Genomic DNA, 15,450 nt, shown 5'->3' with positions numbered 1-15,450 from the left:
ACAGGTTCTTGTATAACTTTTACTTGACTTGCATAATGTTCAAGGGTGGAGAATAGTTGAGATTGTTGTTTTTTTAAAAAAAGTATTTATTTAAGGACAAGGTAGGGTATACAAAAAGTAAGGGGGAATAGGGAAGAGGGAAAAAGGGTTAGGGGGATAGGAGAACACAGAGTATACAATCATCCAATCAATTCATATTACAATAACAAATCGACTTTTTGCTTTTTCACAGTTTGATTATCCTCCTGCTTTCATCTTATCATTTAATTTTAGTTTAATTCTATGTTACTCCAACACTATCTGGTAACTGTAGCCATTTATACAATACATCCCATCATTCAGTTTCCTTTTGCATTGAACAATCTTTCAGCCCATCTGACAGAATATCCATTTTTATCACTTCCCATATTTTCACAATAAGATTCTCTTGTTTCAGTATCTCTGCTTTCTTGGGATTTTTAACATAATGTTTTTTAATTTTGGAAGCTGCATAGGTCACTGGATAACTCTCTATCCCATCTATGTTACCTGGTGTCATGCCCGATAAAGACGGTTCTAAAGTTTGTACAACTTCAGTTAAGTGCTGTTTGGTATCTAGTGTCCCCTCTTTCACCAGATCTTCTATTTTGCTAAGACCTTCATTCGCTTGCTGAAACCCTGTTATTATTGTCTTTTGCATAGTAATCTGCCATTCCTTTTCTATTTCTTGTACCACTATTCCAAAACTTTGGGACTGAACAGACCAAGTCTCCATTTGATGTCATAAATTTTTGGAGGTTGGTGGTTTTGTTGTCAGTGAGCACCTGTCAAGATTCTGGCCAGGGCAGAGAGGTCCACACAGACCAGTCAGCCACATTGCCTGGGTTTTTCCGGTATGGGTGATTTCCAAGGCCAAGTGTGCTGCTGATTGGTGAAAATCTTCCTTTCTGGTCTCCTCCCAACACTGTGAGCCAAACTAACCCTTCGGTGTTTCAGGGAGTTACCAAAAAACACAAAGCTACTTGCTTGAGCCTGCATGCCAACCTTGTAAGCTGAGAATGCCTACAAAATAACAGATCTTGAGGTAAGGCTCCTTCTTTAGTGCCCCCCCCACCATTCTTCTCAGAAGAACAGATTTTTAAAATTATTTTATTAAAGATGCTGCAAAATAAAATAAAGCTTCAAAAACAGAGTCAACATTTCAAGGAAAATCAAAAAGATGTAAAGCAAATCCATATAAAAATGTAAGAGGCTACACAATTCTAGAATAGAAAACTAACTATCCTACATTAAAACATACAATACAGTTAGGGTGAAGCATAGTTCCCAGAGTGCAGCAGAGCAAGTGAGTGTAGCATTTTCTTGAAAAAGACTAAGTTGAACTACTCCATTACTTTTATTTTTGTACCCATCATCTAGTATTATCATTATTTTTATATCCAGCATTCACCTTTCTCAATCTCTCAATGCAATCCCATCAGTCAGATTCCAAGTTACCCTGACTCAGAGTATCTTTTCTTCAAATAACATATTTTTACCTTGGATCTCACAAGATAACACCCATCTGCAAGTTGTCTTCTAATTAACAGGCAGTTGTTCTCCCTCCTCTCCACTTCTCTCTAGCACAAGGTATAAGGCTTACGTTTTTACAGGGCAACTGGAATTACTTAACTCGTCATTTCCCAGATTCTTCACACGACGATGCTCTCCAGGTTTCTGAGCGTTAGAGGAGGATAAAATGATTCAGCACCTTGGAGAGCTCTTGTTAGTCATTCCTAACTGACATGGGAGGCAGTCACCTCCTCTGGCAAGGGCTAATGTGATCCATATAAAACAGCATCCTGTGGAGATCAGGCAGGTCTCCTTCCTCCAGAGTTTAAAAAACTGCCCAAAACAAAACGTTTGAAGGAAGCCTTTAAAGGCACCCTCCTCTTCAAGTATTTCAGTCTGTGACCCATGTGCCACCTTTATTGTTGATGTTTGTTGCCTCTCTTATCTAGGAGGTATTCTTTTTGAGGGTTGCATGCTGGCATTGCTTGGAGCTGAGGCCAATAGTGGGCAGCACTAGAAACAAAAGTAAATTTTTCATTTTTCTCTGCCACTCATTTTCTCTCCCTTTCTGATACCTGTTCTCATTCTTTTTCTCTCTTTCTCTCTAATTCCCCTTTCTCTCACTCTCTTTCTGCCACCCTCTTTTATCTTCCCCAACCAGTCCCTTTTCTCTCACATACACAGTCTTTCTCTTCCTCCATGCCTAGCAAGCTGCCAGGGGAACAAATTACCAAGTCTGAATGGGTCACTTAACACAGGAGTCGCAAAATTTTTCCAGCTGCATTACACTAACCTTCTTCTGACACACCCTAGAAAACAATGTTCCAAAATGGAAAATCATGTTCTCCCCCTTTGGGGTGATGCAGTCTTTAAATATATATTCCCTCCCCCAACAGGTCTGTTTTAAACCAGAAAAAAATGTCCCCTTGCTATTTTAGAGAAATGCTGTGGTTTGGCCAAAAACAGAAACTACATGAAAACAGCAGATGAGTGTTTTTGGAGGTGCAGTTTGCCATTCTTGAGATCAATTATTTTTCCCAAAAAAGTGAAGTAGAGAGAAGAAAAGAAATTGTCTCTGTGTCCTTAGGCCAACTACACAGTCCCAGAGTGTCCTCAATAGAAGAGAATGGTATACAGCTTATTTTATACTTATACCTTGAGAAGGGTAGTCATAAGTTGGCAATGACTTGATGGCACATATTATCATGGCCACTGGTCCCATCACCTCCTGGCAAAGAGAAGGGGAAGATATGGAGGCAGTGACAGATTTCACTTTCTTGGGCTCCGTGATCACTGCAGATGGTGACAGCAGCCATGAAATTAAAAGATGCCTGCTTCTTGGGAGGAAACCAATGACAAACCTCGATAGCATCTTAAAAAGCAGAGACATCACATTGCCATCAATAGTCTGAATAGTCAAAGCTATGGTTTTCCCTGTAGTGATGTACGGAAGTGAGAGCTGGAACATAAAGAAAGCTGACTGCCGAAGAATTGATGCTTTTGAATTGTGGTGTTGGAGGAGGCTCTTGAGAGTCACCTGGACTGCAAGGAGAACAAAACTATCAATTCTAAAGGAAATCAACCCTGAGTGCTCACTGGAAGGACAGATCCTGAAGCTGAGGCTCCAATACTTTGGCCATCTCATGAGAAGAGAAGACTCCCTGGAAAAGATGCTGATGTTGGGAAAGTGTGCAGGCAAGAGGAGAAGGGGACAACAGAGGATGAGATGGTTGGACAGTGTCATTGAAGCGACCAACATGAATTTAACCCAACTCCGGGAGGCAGTGGAAGATAGGAGGGCCTGGCGTGCTCTGGTCCATGGGGTCACGAAGAGTCGGACACGACTAAACGACTAAACAACAACAACAAGTATTATTGTTGTTGTTGTTGTTGTTGTTGTTGTTGTTGTTGTTATCATTATCATTATCAGCAGCAGCAGCAGCAGCAGCAGCACTACTAGTAGTGGTGGTGGTGGTGATAGGGGCGTCCAATATAGTGGAGGCCAAATGTGCTCCCTGAATCCTTCAATGTTGGATAACATTTGCTGTGTTATCCAAATTATATGGTTTCCCTGATGGTTGCTTTCTTGTTCATTCTTGTAATGCTTGAACTTGACAGATAGAACATGGAAGGGTGTCCAACATGTCAACTTCCTGTAAAAACTGGCTCCTCACTAACCAGTGGTATCTGTTGTGCTCCTGCAGCAGCCCAGGAAGTAGAAGGGAGACAGTGGTCTCCTCAAGTGACACAGCAGGTTCCCCATATCCATTGTGAATGTGAAGCACTCCAGAGAGACCTACTCACACCTCTCAAGGAATTCAGAAAGCTCTCTGGATCAGATGGGTCAAGACTGCATGGGGTAGACCGTTGAGTAATCCCTTTCTTATACCATCAGCTGGTAATTTTAAAGGATCTGCTCTGCCTCTCTGCCTCTTTCTCATAACCATTCTGCCTTGCACCAACATGGAAAGTGACTATCTGCTCTGAGTCTTTATTTTGGTCTTCAGGATTACATGGGTTTTGTGAGAAACAGTCACAAAGAAGGGAATCCACGCCAGTAAGATAAATGGTAAGGCATTTCTGACAGTGATTAGATTTCAGGAATGTGTAAGGTTGAAAATCTTCACTTGTCTTATTATAGTATGTGACAATGAAATACTGCACTTCCCCCCCCCCTCGTTCTGAATAAGATGACAAGATTTTCAGGTTAGGCTTCAGTAGAATTTTCACATTAACAAGAACATTTTTTATACAAATGGCACAAGTTGTGCAAAATAATGCAATAACTGCTGTCACATTGCATGGACTGTAATAAATTAAAATAAGGCAGAGTGTTTCTGTCTTTTTGACAGTCAGCCAATCCTTCTGTATTTGACATTTAATTGTGTACTTAGTTTCACAAAGAGAAAGGATAGTGCCTTTGTGTAGAATTTTAAAATTTCTCCAAATTGTAGAAACCTCCTAAGAAACAAGTGCTCATTGTTCCATTTTCACACAGAAGAGGGGGGGATCCTGCTGGAAAATTCTTCGTTAAGCTATGCTATTATCAAGGTACCTAAATGAACAACAAGAAGGAATTTAGTGAGTGTTCTTCACATTTTAAGGATTCTGAAAGTATATTTCTTGTGTAAGAATGAAACCAATGTGATTAATATTCAGTTGGACTACATGGCGACTTGCTAATACAAACAATTAATCTTTGCATCGCTGTGCTCATGTGGTTGTTCTCATGATTTTGTTGGCACCATTACAGGGCTGTGCCTGATGCAATGATGTCATGGAAAGTCATAAATAAAATTGTGTGGGTTGATACCACTAAGCAGATTCAATGGCAGTGAGAGAGAAGAAAGAGGGATGCTGATGGGAAAACAAAGGGACACTGAACTGCTGGCTACTGAAAGTGATACAGATGTTCAGTGCAGTGTGCATTTTGCCCAGTTGATGCCCAGCTGTAATTAATACATTCATTTAAATAAATAGCAATCATTGATAATATTATGCTGATGCCTAACATTTAGTATGCCAAAAGAGTGATGGACTGAGTTCTGAGAAACCAAATTATTTCTTCCTGGTTCCCACTGAAATAACTGTGAAAAGTTTGTCATGGCTTGAGGATTTTAATTTGAAGACTACAATATGCAGACAACATGACTAAGGCTAATGTTTTTACTCTCACTTTTCTCTTCTCTTCTCTTGCTTGGTTTTGTAATATTTTACATCATTAAGAGAAGTGATAATTTCAAAAGTTTGCCCCTATTATTTGCTCTTTGAGTTGACCTAATAAAAGTATTGTACAATATGGATTTTGGATTTCACCCCTCCCTTCTGGTTGACATGGTTATCCTATATTTATTTATATGAATGAGGACTGAAATGCAAATAGCTTAGTCTGGACTCTGGAGCTAATCCAATGTATTTTCCTACTTTTGATATCTAGATCATAATAGTTAATTTGTATTTCTTGTCAAAGAGCCTCGTGGCGCAGTGGTTAAAACGCTGTACTGCAGCTAAAACTGTGCTCACGACCTGGGGTTCAAATCCCAGGTAGCCGGCTCAAGGTTGACTCAGCCTTCCATCCTTCCGAGGTCGGTAAAATGAGTACCCAGCTTGCTGGGGGGGCAATGTGTAGCCTGTATAATTAAAAAATTGTAAACCGCCCGGAGAGTGCTTGTAGCGCTATGGGGCGGTATATAAGTCCAATAAATAAATAAATAAATAAATAAATAACAACCATAAAAAAAAATACCTTTTGGACTCCCATATGTAGAGATGTTTTAATAACTGGCATTTTCTTCTGGATAAAACTATTCTTCTTCTGTTCAGAACTGCAGAACCATTATTATGAGAGCTAATGCTACTACATTGTTACTAGTATTGTTGTCATTATCACCACTACCAGCATTATCAGCATCCGTTGTATAAGAATAACACTAATAAGTAATAGATAAAGGTTCCCCTTGACAATTTGTCCAATTTGTCCAACTCTAGGGGGCAGTGCTCATCTCAGTTTCCAACCCATAGAGCTAGCGTTTTGTCCAAATTCAATCTTCTGTGGTCACGTGGCCAGCGCGACAAGACACAGAACGCCGTTACCTTCCCACTGTGGTGCTACCTATTTATCTACTCGCATTTTGCATTTTGCATGCTTTCAAACTGCTAGGTTGGTGGGAGCTGGGACAAGTGACGGGGGCTCACTAAGACACATGGATTCGATCTTACGACTGCAGGTCTTCTGACCTTGCAGCACAGAGGCTTCTACGGTTTAACCCACAGCGCCAAATAAGTAATAGTAGTATTAACAGCAACAGTGAACAAGTGCAACCTCTTGTCAACAGCAGCATAAATTTCAAAAGTTTGAGAACCGCAGCTACACAATCTCAGCATTTCATACCACAGCTTTTAAAAAACTAAATCAGCCAGCACTGCTTTATCTGTTCCACATTGCAGGTGTGGTGTTCAGCTAAAAGAGAGAATGATTTGCCTAGGCCTGCCTTATATGTTCACAGCTGAGGTGAGGTATGACCTAAAAATATCTCAGCTTACATCTCATATCCTAAGACGATATGCAATACTGACTGAATGGATAGCTGGTTTCATTTATTTGGAAATAAAAATCTATATATTACGCTTGAGGAGACTTCAAGGAAGTTGCTATAGGAGAAAACTGAAGAAAAGAATAGGTGTTCATGGGCATTGGCAAGGTTCTGTGGCCTTCTCAGACCATGTGAGCCTCAGCCACTGTTGACTATATCAGATGCTGATGTTATATTTGCATCTTTTCCAGCATGCTCTTCAAAATTTTGAGCCAGGCTGAAGAAGCTTTGAACACGTCTCAGTGGAAACGGACTTTCATCGGCCACTCAGGTTCTTTCTTGAGCTAAGCTTCCTACATAAGATGGTATCACTTGATCACCTGTACAGCAAGTGTCTTTACATCAGATTGTATTTCTGAATGTTTGAAATAGACATGTAAGGTTAGGTTAAATAATAGCTGGCCGTGATGAGTTTCATTTTCTCAGTAGAGATCTGATCTCCATTTCCTGTAACCAAGCCCACTGGCCAAGACACTGAACCATATTGGATCTAAAGGTCACATTACGCATGATGTTCAGTTATCTGCAGGTTGTTCCATTTTGTAAAACTTCCTCATTTTACAAAATGAAGGAAATTCTCTCCACAAATAAAAACTCCTGTGCTTTTTTGCAGAAAAGCATATGGAAGAAAGCTATTAAGAACCCTTTCTTCTTTTTTCTCCCCTGCTAGTGCCCTCCTCCCTAATTTTTTTCTTTGAAGACAATTCATGATTTTTCCTAATAAAATATGGGACAAACAAATCATCATCACCACATTAAAACATTATAGATCCAGCCCCTGTCAAAGAGGCATGATGGGGAATCAAACGTCCAACTTCTGACTCTGCAGCCAGATGCCTAAACCAATGCACTATCCAGCAGCTCTGTAACTGAATGTGCTGTGTTATGTTATGAGAACCTTGTAAGGTGGTTCAGTATTCTCAGGTTGTTAGGCTTTGGAGGACAATGTATAAAGTGGCAGAGCATACAATAATTTTGGACAACAGCATCCTGGCCCACAGCTAATCCTGTTAAACATTCTGCTACATTCACTCCCCACATATTATTGAAGAAGTAATTACTACATCAGTGAGAACACATTGGAATCCATTCTAATCCATTCTTGACAGAGGAGAGGAAATGCACAAAAACATATACACATGATTACATAATTTTGTTCAGCATTCTCTCTACTTTTTTTATTTAAACCTCAGTGTAGGACTATTCACACTCTAAAGCTTTCTAGACACCTAGAGAAAAGAGGAGATGAATGCATGCAAACCACATTCTAAAAGGCATGTAGAAGTTCTCCGGTCTTCATTATATAAATAATATATAATGTATATATAAATACATTCCATTCCCAAATAATGTAGAACTGGAATGAGCCTTGCCCTTAGATTCAGGTTCAAGAGATAAGCCTGCTAAAATTAAACTGTGCTTATGGGGACGGATGTATAACAGATTTAGAAGGAAAGGAAGTTTCAAGAGACAGATGAATAGAATGGGAGAAAAGTGAGGGAGACTAGAAGGACTATAAACAGAATCAAAGATAGGATTAGGCACAGGAGAAACAACACATAGGGGAGGAACAGATGGGCCGGAGATGGGGAATAAAAGATTTGAGCCATGGCACTGGGGCAAGAACTGGAGACAGAAAATGTAATGACAGGAAGTTGGGGGTGGGGGAGAGAGAGAGAGAGAGAGAGAGAGAGAGAGAGAGAATGATGAAAGTAGTACTGATCTTTCTATTCCAGGCAAATAGCAGTGGCTGAAGGATAAAGCAGAAAATTAAGATAAATAGAGAAGTATTGACATAGGTTGATAAAACAAAAAATAAATAGATCTAACTGGGCAAAGAACAGGTGCTGTGTATATGCTAACTAGGGAAAATATTAACATAACCATTCCCATTTGCTTTTTAGAGAGAAGGATTGTTAGACTTGCCTCCTTGCCTTGAAAATTAAAGCTTTTCAGCTTTTTGTTTCCATCCAAATAAGGGGATTTGCCTAGCCACTGCAGGGAGATGCTACCAAGCAGACTCGTAATCTGTTTATTCAGTTAACGATAAGACTGCAATCCTGTGCAGGCATCCTTGGAAGCACGTCCTGCTAAATTGTGTGGAACCTACTTCTTTGTAAATATACCCAGGGTCCAGCTATAAGAACTCTTGGCTAAATGAGGTATGGTAAAAATGGATGGGTGACACGAAGGAGACAGCTGACTTTCCGAACAAGAGCAGCAAAGTTGTCAAAGTTTGATGCCCTTCCTCACCTTCTTGCCCAAGTTCCTCTACTGTTCTAACAATTTCTTTATGGTAGGTCTAAGCAGATTTCTGCCTGCTCCATGTTTTGGATAACAATTTCCCCAATTCATGACTGGCTGGAACATACGGGGTTTGTAGTTCAAAACACCCAAATCATTTGAGGATATTGGAGTTGTCAGTTTAAATTCAGGGGAATTACCTGGAGAGACAAGGGAAAAGTTAACCCTACATTTTCAACTGTCTTGTCTATGGCCATTTTTATGTTTAAATTACAGGAGGACCGTGGTATCTACAGGGGATTGCTTCCAAGCGCTCCCCCAGCAGATGCTGAAAAATGTGGAAGTATCAAAAACTATACATTGCATGGTCTCTGGCTTCCTCTAGTGGCCAGTTCTGGTAAATATATCTTTAAAAATATAGGTATTTCAGATGTATTTTATTTAATATATTCAGCCAGCAAATAAATGAACCAGCAGTTACAGATCCTCCAGATTTGGGGTGTGTGTGTGTTTCCTATTGAACTGCTGGTTTTAAATAGAGACCAAGTGAACTGAGAGATTCAATCTGAGATTCTTCTGTCTTGTCCAGACACTTTATCATGGCTAGTAACTGAACATGCTGTTCCACAGTTCACCCTTCCCCTTTCACAATCCTTACTCTCTAGTTAATAGGGAATGAGCTGAAATTAAGACACAAAGTGCTAAGGCAGGGGAAATATGTGGCGAGCTCTCCTCCATAGTAAATGTATTGACCACCATTCCTGCAAAAGTGATTCTCAAAATCATATTGAGTTCAAAGGGACTTGTTTCCAGAGTATCTTTGAACTCAACAAGACTTGAAATATAGTTAAAATTGTGCTGCTGAAACAAATTCATTTATCGATACAGCAACACTTACAAAGCACTTTTCTAAGATCAAATACAAATGTGAAAAGGAAAAAAGTACAGCATAGTCAAATATTGCATTTTAAAAATGCAGTTTTCCCTGGGGGGAAAAGGGTTCCTATGAATGGAAATGTTTTTATCTCTCTGGTTACTGTCTGCCTTGCCACAAACGGTTAAGGGGACCTGAACCAGAGTCTTTGAAGACAACTTCAGAACGTATACTTGTTGGTATAAGAAAAACCACACATACTATCATGTAAGACAAAAGTTTTATGATTCCATTGCTTGTAATACTTTCAAATAATAACTTCATCCTTGTCCAGATGGATAGCTGGTAGTGTGTTAGCAGTTTGTTCATCCAATACAGTACACTTCTTTTCACATTCACTGACACATATTTCACTCCAGTCCAACCAATTCGGTGTGAAAATATGGCATCTTTGCAAACAGTGTGAAACTTCTTTCTTGTCATATGATAATTCTGAAGATAAAAGTTTGTTTAGAGTAAAAACAAGCATGCTCTTTGATCTCAAAATGCTTTTTATTATTCCATCTGTTCTTTTGACATTGGTCAAATTTTAATGTATTGTGGTCTGCTTATTATTTTAAGCATAATAAAAAAGGGAACTGATTTTAAAGGATATTGTCACAATTATAACAACAAGGTCTAAGAGCAAGAAAAAGTTTTCTTTTCTTTTCATCATTTACCCACAAACATGTGCAATCAAATTACATTAAGAAGAGCTTTGGATTTCTTCCAATTGACCCGTATAATTTTGTTCATTGTAGCGTGTATGTTGTTGTTCAAAGTTTATTCAACTCTTGATTGATTTAAATACACCACTCTGAATGGATTAATCAGTTGATACAGCACCTGCTTAGATTCTGATTCAAAATTATATTAGTGCATATAATAAAGGTTGTTGCTCTAATTTGCACTGAGAAAAACACCTTGCTCTGTCTTGAAATTAACATAAGATTAGAAATCAGCACTTGGCTTCCACTGGAACCAGTGGAAGAAACAATGACTAACTTTTTACATTGATTTCCATGTTACCCAAATGCAACTTTATCTGCGTCCAGCTATATGATGCAAACAACTGATTTTTGTAATTCCTTTTCCTTCTTGCAGCCTGCTTCAGCTGCCTGAAAAACAGCTCTGTGATACTTGTTTACTCCTGGGAGAACCACAAGAGGCAATGCAGGAGGATAATAGGTGAAAGTCACATTCCACCATCTTCCAGTAGCCACTCTTTCTGGATTCCAATGTTTTTAAGAAATAGAAAAGCCCTCCCACCTACAGAACAACCATTCCAGATCCCAGTTGACATTCTGGATTTTTAAAAGAAAAAAAGTACATTATAAAAGATATTATAATACTCAATTTAAGTTTCAACTGTCTAGTGATAAATAGAAGGCAGGTAGCAAATTGGTGAAACAGAAATAACTTCTTAATTAGAACCAGCCCCATTTTAACATAGCTCATGTTGTCTTCCTTATGTTCCCTGTAAACTTCTTCACTGGGGAGCCTTCCCCTTTGTTCCTGGTATCTGAGTGTACAATTTAGAACCATGCTGTTCTAAAGCCCACAAATTGTGTGAAAATTCTCTACATGTAACAAGGTAATAAGCCAAGGAATTATAGGAACAGGACTAAAGGGATGGAATGTGACCCCTCAAATCCATTTTGTGCTGCGTTGGTCCTTCAAGAATGCATCACCTAAACAGGATATACAGAAAGGAAGTTGTACAGATCACATAGCCACTACTTACACTACAACCCTCACTATTATTCAGGTAGATGGAAGTGTGGATGGAGACAAACAAAGGCAGTGTCTATGTAAAATCCTCCTGTTAGAATTGGCTGTCTGGAAGCAATACATCCAATGCTTTGATAAAAAGACAAAAACAGAGAGGCATGTCCTCTATTGCTTTTGCTTCCATTAATTACTTATGTTGCAGTTGATCCGAAATGGTTAATGAATTTACTGTAGAAGAGTCCTTGAAATCTGATTTATTCTTTCTTTAAAGAAACAGTGTGCTTCTTAGCAGGGGTGTCGTTTCCAAAGCACGTTTGTTGGACTGGCTGCCCAAAGAGCATGTTTACCAAAGGCAATGAACATCAGTCAAAGCTACCTGCTCAGTACTCTCATCTTCCTTATATGTACAGGAACAGCATGCCTGCCATGCAGCATGCTTGTCCCCTACAGTCTTCAACTCTGATTTGTAGAGACAAAGTGCTGGCAAACACTGCCAACATGCCGGAAACTAACCTTAGATGATGGCAGTTTGGCCTTTCTCCTTGACAGATGTTTGGTCCAGACACTTAGGAATGTATATGATGGCAGTGACAGACAGTGAAGATAGTTTCGAGTAACACTCAAGCATGAAGTAGATGGCTGGGTCTTTTGGTTGACAGCTTGGACAGCATCCAGGACTATCTCACAACAGGATGCACATTCCCCCTCTGGACCCGCCTCCTTCTTCAATGTCAACTTGCACTGCTTGGAAAAGTGTCATTCTGGAACAGGTCAGAAGGAAATAAATAAATTGGTTCCATAATTGGCCTCAGATGTTGTTTTATCTGCTTTTCTAAAACAATCTAAAGTAAAAGTTCAGGCAAATTAAAATTAACTTATTCCTCTTATGTGCCATTAAGCCACTTTTGAATTATGGTGACTGTAATTAATAATAATCATGTGCCATCAAATAAATTCTGAGTTACGGTGACCCTTTCCAGGATTTTCAAGGCAGAGAATACTCAGAAGTGGTTTACCATTCCTTTCTTCTGAGTTCATCCTGGGAGTGTGCACAGTGGGAATCAAACTCCCAACTTCTGGCTCAGCATCCAGGTACCTAGACCACTGAACTTTTCTGTCTGCTTTCAACTTTTTACCAACATTACTGTATTGTCTTTTCTAATGAGTCTTACCATCTCATGATGTGTCCAAAGGGACCTAAATGGGTACAATATATACTGGAACTTTAAATTAAGTTTCAAAATTAGTTCAATAAGATAATGGTAGACTTCTCAGGGGATACAGAAGGGTTTCATATGTGTATCTCATTTTATTATAGTTTTGACATACCGTCAAGGATAATTTCCACACTGAGGCAGAACAAGGCCCATGATAATCAGCAGCCATACTTGACAGGTGTGCAAAACGCTGAATCATGCCGTATAGGATAATGCAATGTCCACACTGATTGGCCGTATGTAAATGTGCATGTGTATAACTGTGTGGACCTGTGGAGAAGATGTACAGATCTCTTCTATGAAGGTCATGCTGTCATGCTGCCGGTTTGTACCGCTGAACTTTATATACTGTAAACACACTTGGTGTTGGAAGAAGCTGTCTTTGTCTGTGGCATTCAATTGGACTGCCTGGACTGGAACAAAAACTCTGCTAACTTACACCAACATATACCCATGTTACTTACATAACAGTTGTAATAATCATATAGCAAGCTAACTAGGTATGGGCTGGACAGAATATCTACCAAGTGAATACATTGTTGGTTACAGAATCATACACATACACAGAGAGTGCTTACTAACACCTCCTTCTCAAACTGGGAGGAGGTAACAAGCAGGATACCACAAGACTCTGTTCTGGGGCTGATGTTCTTCAACATTTTAATTAATGAATTGGAAGAGAGCTTCCGGAAATGCTTATCAGACTTGTGGACGACACAGAAGTGGGTGGAATAGCTAAAACTTTGGAAGACTGAGACAACATTCAAAAAGATCTTGGTAGGCTTAAGCACTGGGCTGAAAATAACTTGAATGAAATTTAAACGAGGAAAGTGCCAAGGGGGGGTGGACTCAATGCCCTTGTACACCCCTTCTAGCTCCATTATTATATGATTCTATGAATTCATGGTTGTTTCTTGATTTCATCATTGTGCAGGTGGCAGTCTCAGTTATTAAGCACAGCATATAAAGTTGATGCATATGCATTCCCTGCTTGAAAGGATTATTTACTGGCACTTATATCTACTCATCCTTCTCATACCTACCAGTCATTATTTCCATGCTGTGCTGCTTTGGTAGGCTCTGTATTTGTTATGGATTACTATGGCTGGGTAGCTCAGTGGTTTAGGTATCTGGCTGCAGAGCCCAAGGTTGGGAGTTCAATCCCCCACCGTGCCTCCTGCGAGTAGAGCCAGCTTGTGTGGCCTTGGACAAGCTGCACAGTCCCAAGGCAGCCCCAGAAGAAGGGAATGGTAAACTACTTCTGAATTCTCTGTTACCTTGAAAGCTCTGAAAAGGGTTGCCATAAGTCAAAATTAACTTGATGGCATGTGATTATTATTACTGACTAGAGCACTATTTAAAAATTCAAAAAAGATTTCATTTGGAAAGAGGAACAGGAAGAGAGTTTTAGCCCTAGCCCATTCCTGGAACTGTGAGAGGAGGATGTCCATGGAATCTTTCCTCACACTTAAGACTGTGGGGAAAAAACCCACTACACAACATTGTTCTGGGTAGTATAGAGAGGCCTTGCATGTTACAAACTTACTGCTCTTCAGACTGTCATTCTATACATGGAAAAAGCAACAGACAGGGCCAAAGCTAAGACACTCTATTCTTGTTTCTCTGTGCTTTTATATGGCTTATGACTATCAGTCTCACAGATAATTATCTGTTGATTATGGCTCAAGCTAGCGACAGCTTTTGCATGACAGACAACTGGACATTCTGTCCACCATAGAGATAACACACATCATGTGTATTGAAGGATTTGGATGTCTTAGTATCACACAAATTTGCTTCATTATTTGCCCTCAAAAGTAATTGTATCACAAAAACCCAGTTCAGGTTAATAGTGGAACTAGCCAATTAATTCGATTTTTGCATCTCTCTCACACACACAGTTACGGACTTCTCAGCTGCCCCCTTTCTCATCATCAGCTACCTTTAAATAAGCAAAAATATATTTTCTATACTATTTGTCATTGCACAGAATACTGAGGATTTTCAAAAGGTGCAAGGCAGAATAAACCACTCAATGCAAGTGTTTTTCTGTTTTAAAAATCTGAATATATTTTCCAACCATGTTCTTTCAGCTTTTTCCATCATCACCAGCCACCACAGCAGAATGTATCACTGTCTAGATTTGAACTGCTGTTGTACACAAGATTCACAGAGCTAAATTTGTGATGGTAAGGCATCTGCCATTAAAAAGTAGCTGAAATATATGGGGCTGTAGGGAAATTATGTTCCTCTTGCCACTGTCCACGTTAAATGCTACTTACAAAACCATATGAAAAAAGTATGAATCACTAGAGGAAAAGGAAAATAACTTACTCTTCCATGAACATCCTCACCCCACACCCCAACATTTTGGGTTTGTTTGTTTGTTTCTTTAATATTCTTCTTTCTTCCTATAGTGGATACAAGATAGCTCACAACAATTAAAATCCTACAACAGTAACAAGTTAAAAATACCATTAAAAGCTATAATTTTTTTTAAAAAAACCTCCAAAACTCACTGATTAGCATTTTCACTGTTTGTCTACTGACTATAGGATTTTTAAAAACCTTGCATGTATGATAAAATTAACTAAAATCATGCAGAGGTGAAGTAACTATGAAAATAGATTTATTGTTTCGGGGGGAGTCTATTTACACATTTTTAATATTTATGATAACATTGATTTATATCACATATCTAATCACCACCAAAAATATATCA

General features: G+C 39.2%; 1 long non-coding RNA gene across 1 annotated transcript; it reads left to right on the top strand.

Moving 5' to 3' along the window:
- The first annotated feature begins 10,918 nt into the window (after positions 1–10,918).
- On the top strand, positions 10,919–15,216 carry LOC144588544 (uncharacterized). Its single transcript, XR_013544151.1, has 2 exons — positions 10,919–10,968; positions 11,783–15,216. It is a non-coding gene; the product is annotated as an uncharacterized LOC144588544 (long non-coding RNA).
- The last annotated feature ends 234 nt before the right edge of the window (positions 15,217–15,450 follow it).

Source organism: Pogona vitticeps, chromosome 4, assembly GCF_051106095.1.
Source record: "Pogona vitticeps strain Pit_001003342236 chromosome 4, PviZW2.1, whole genome shotgun sequence".
NCBI classification, from domain to species: domain Eukaryota; kingdom Metazoa; phylum Chordata; class Lepidosauria; order Squamata; family Agamidae; genus Pogona; species Pogona vitticeps.
Note: the sequence above shows the minus strand (reverse complement) of the source record. Positions and strands in the feature narration are given on the sequence as shown.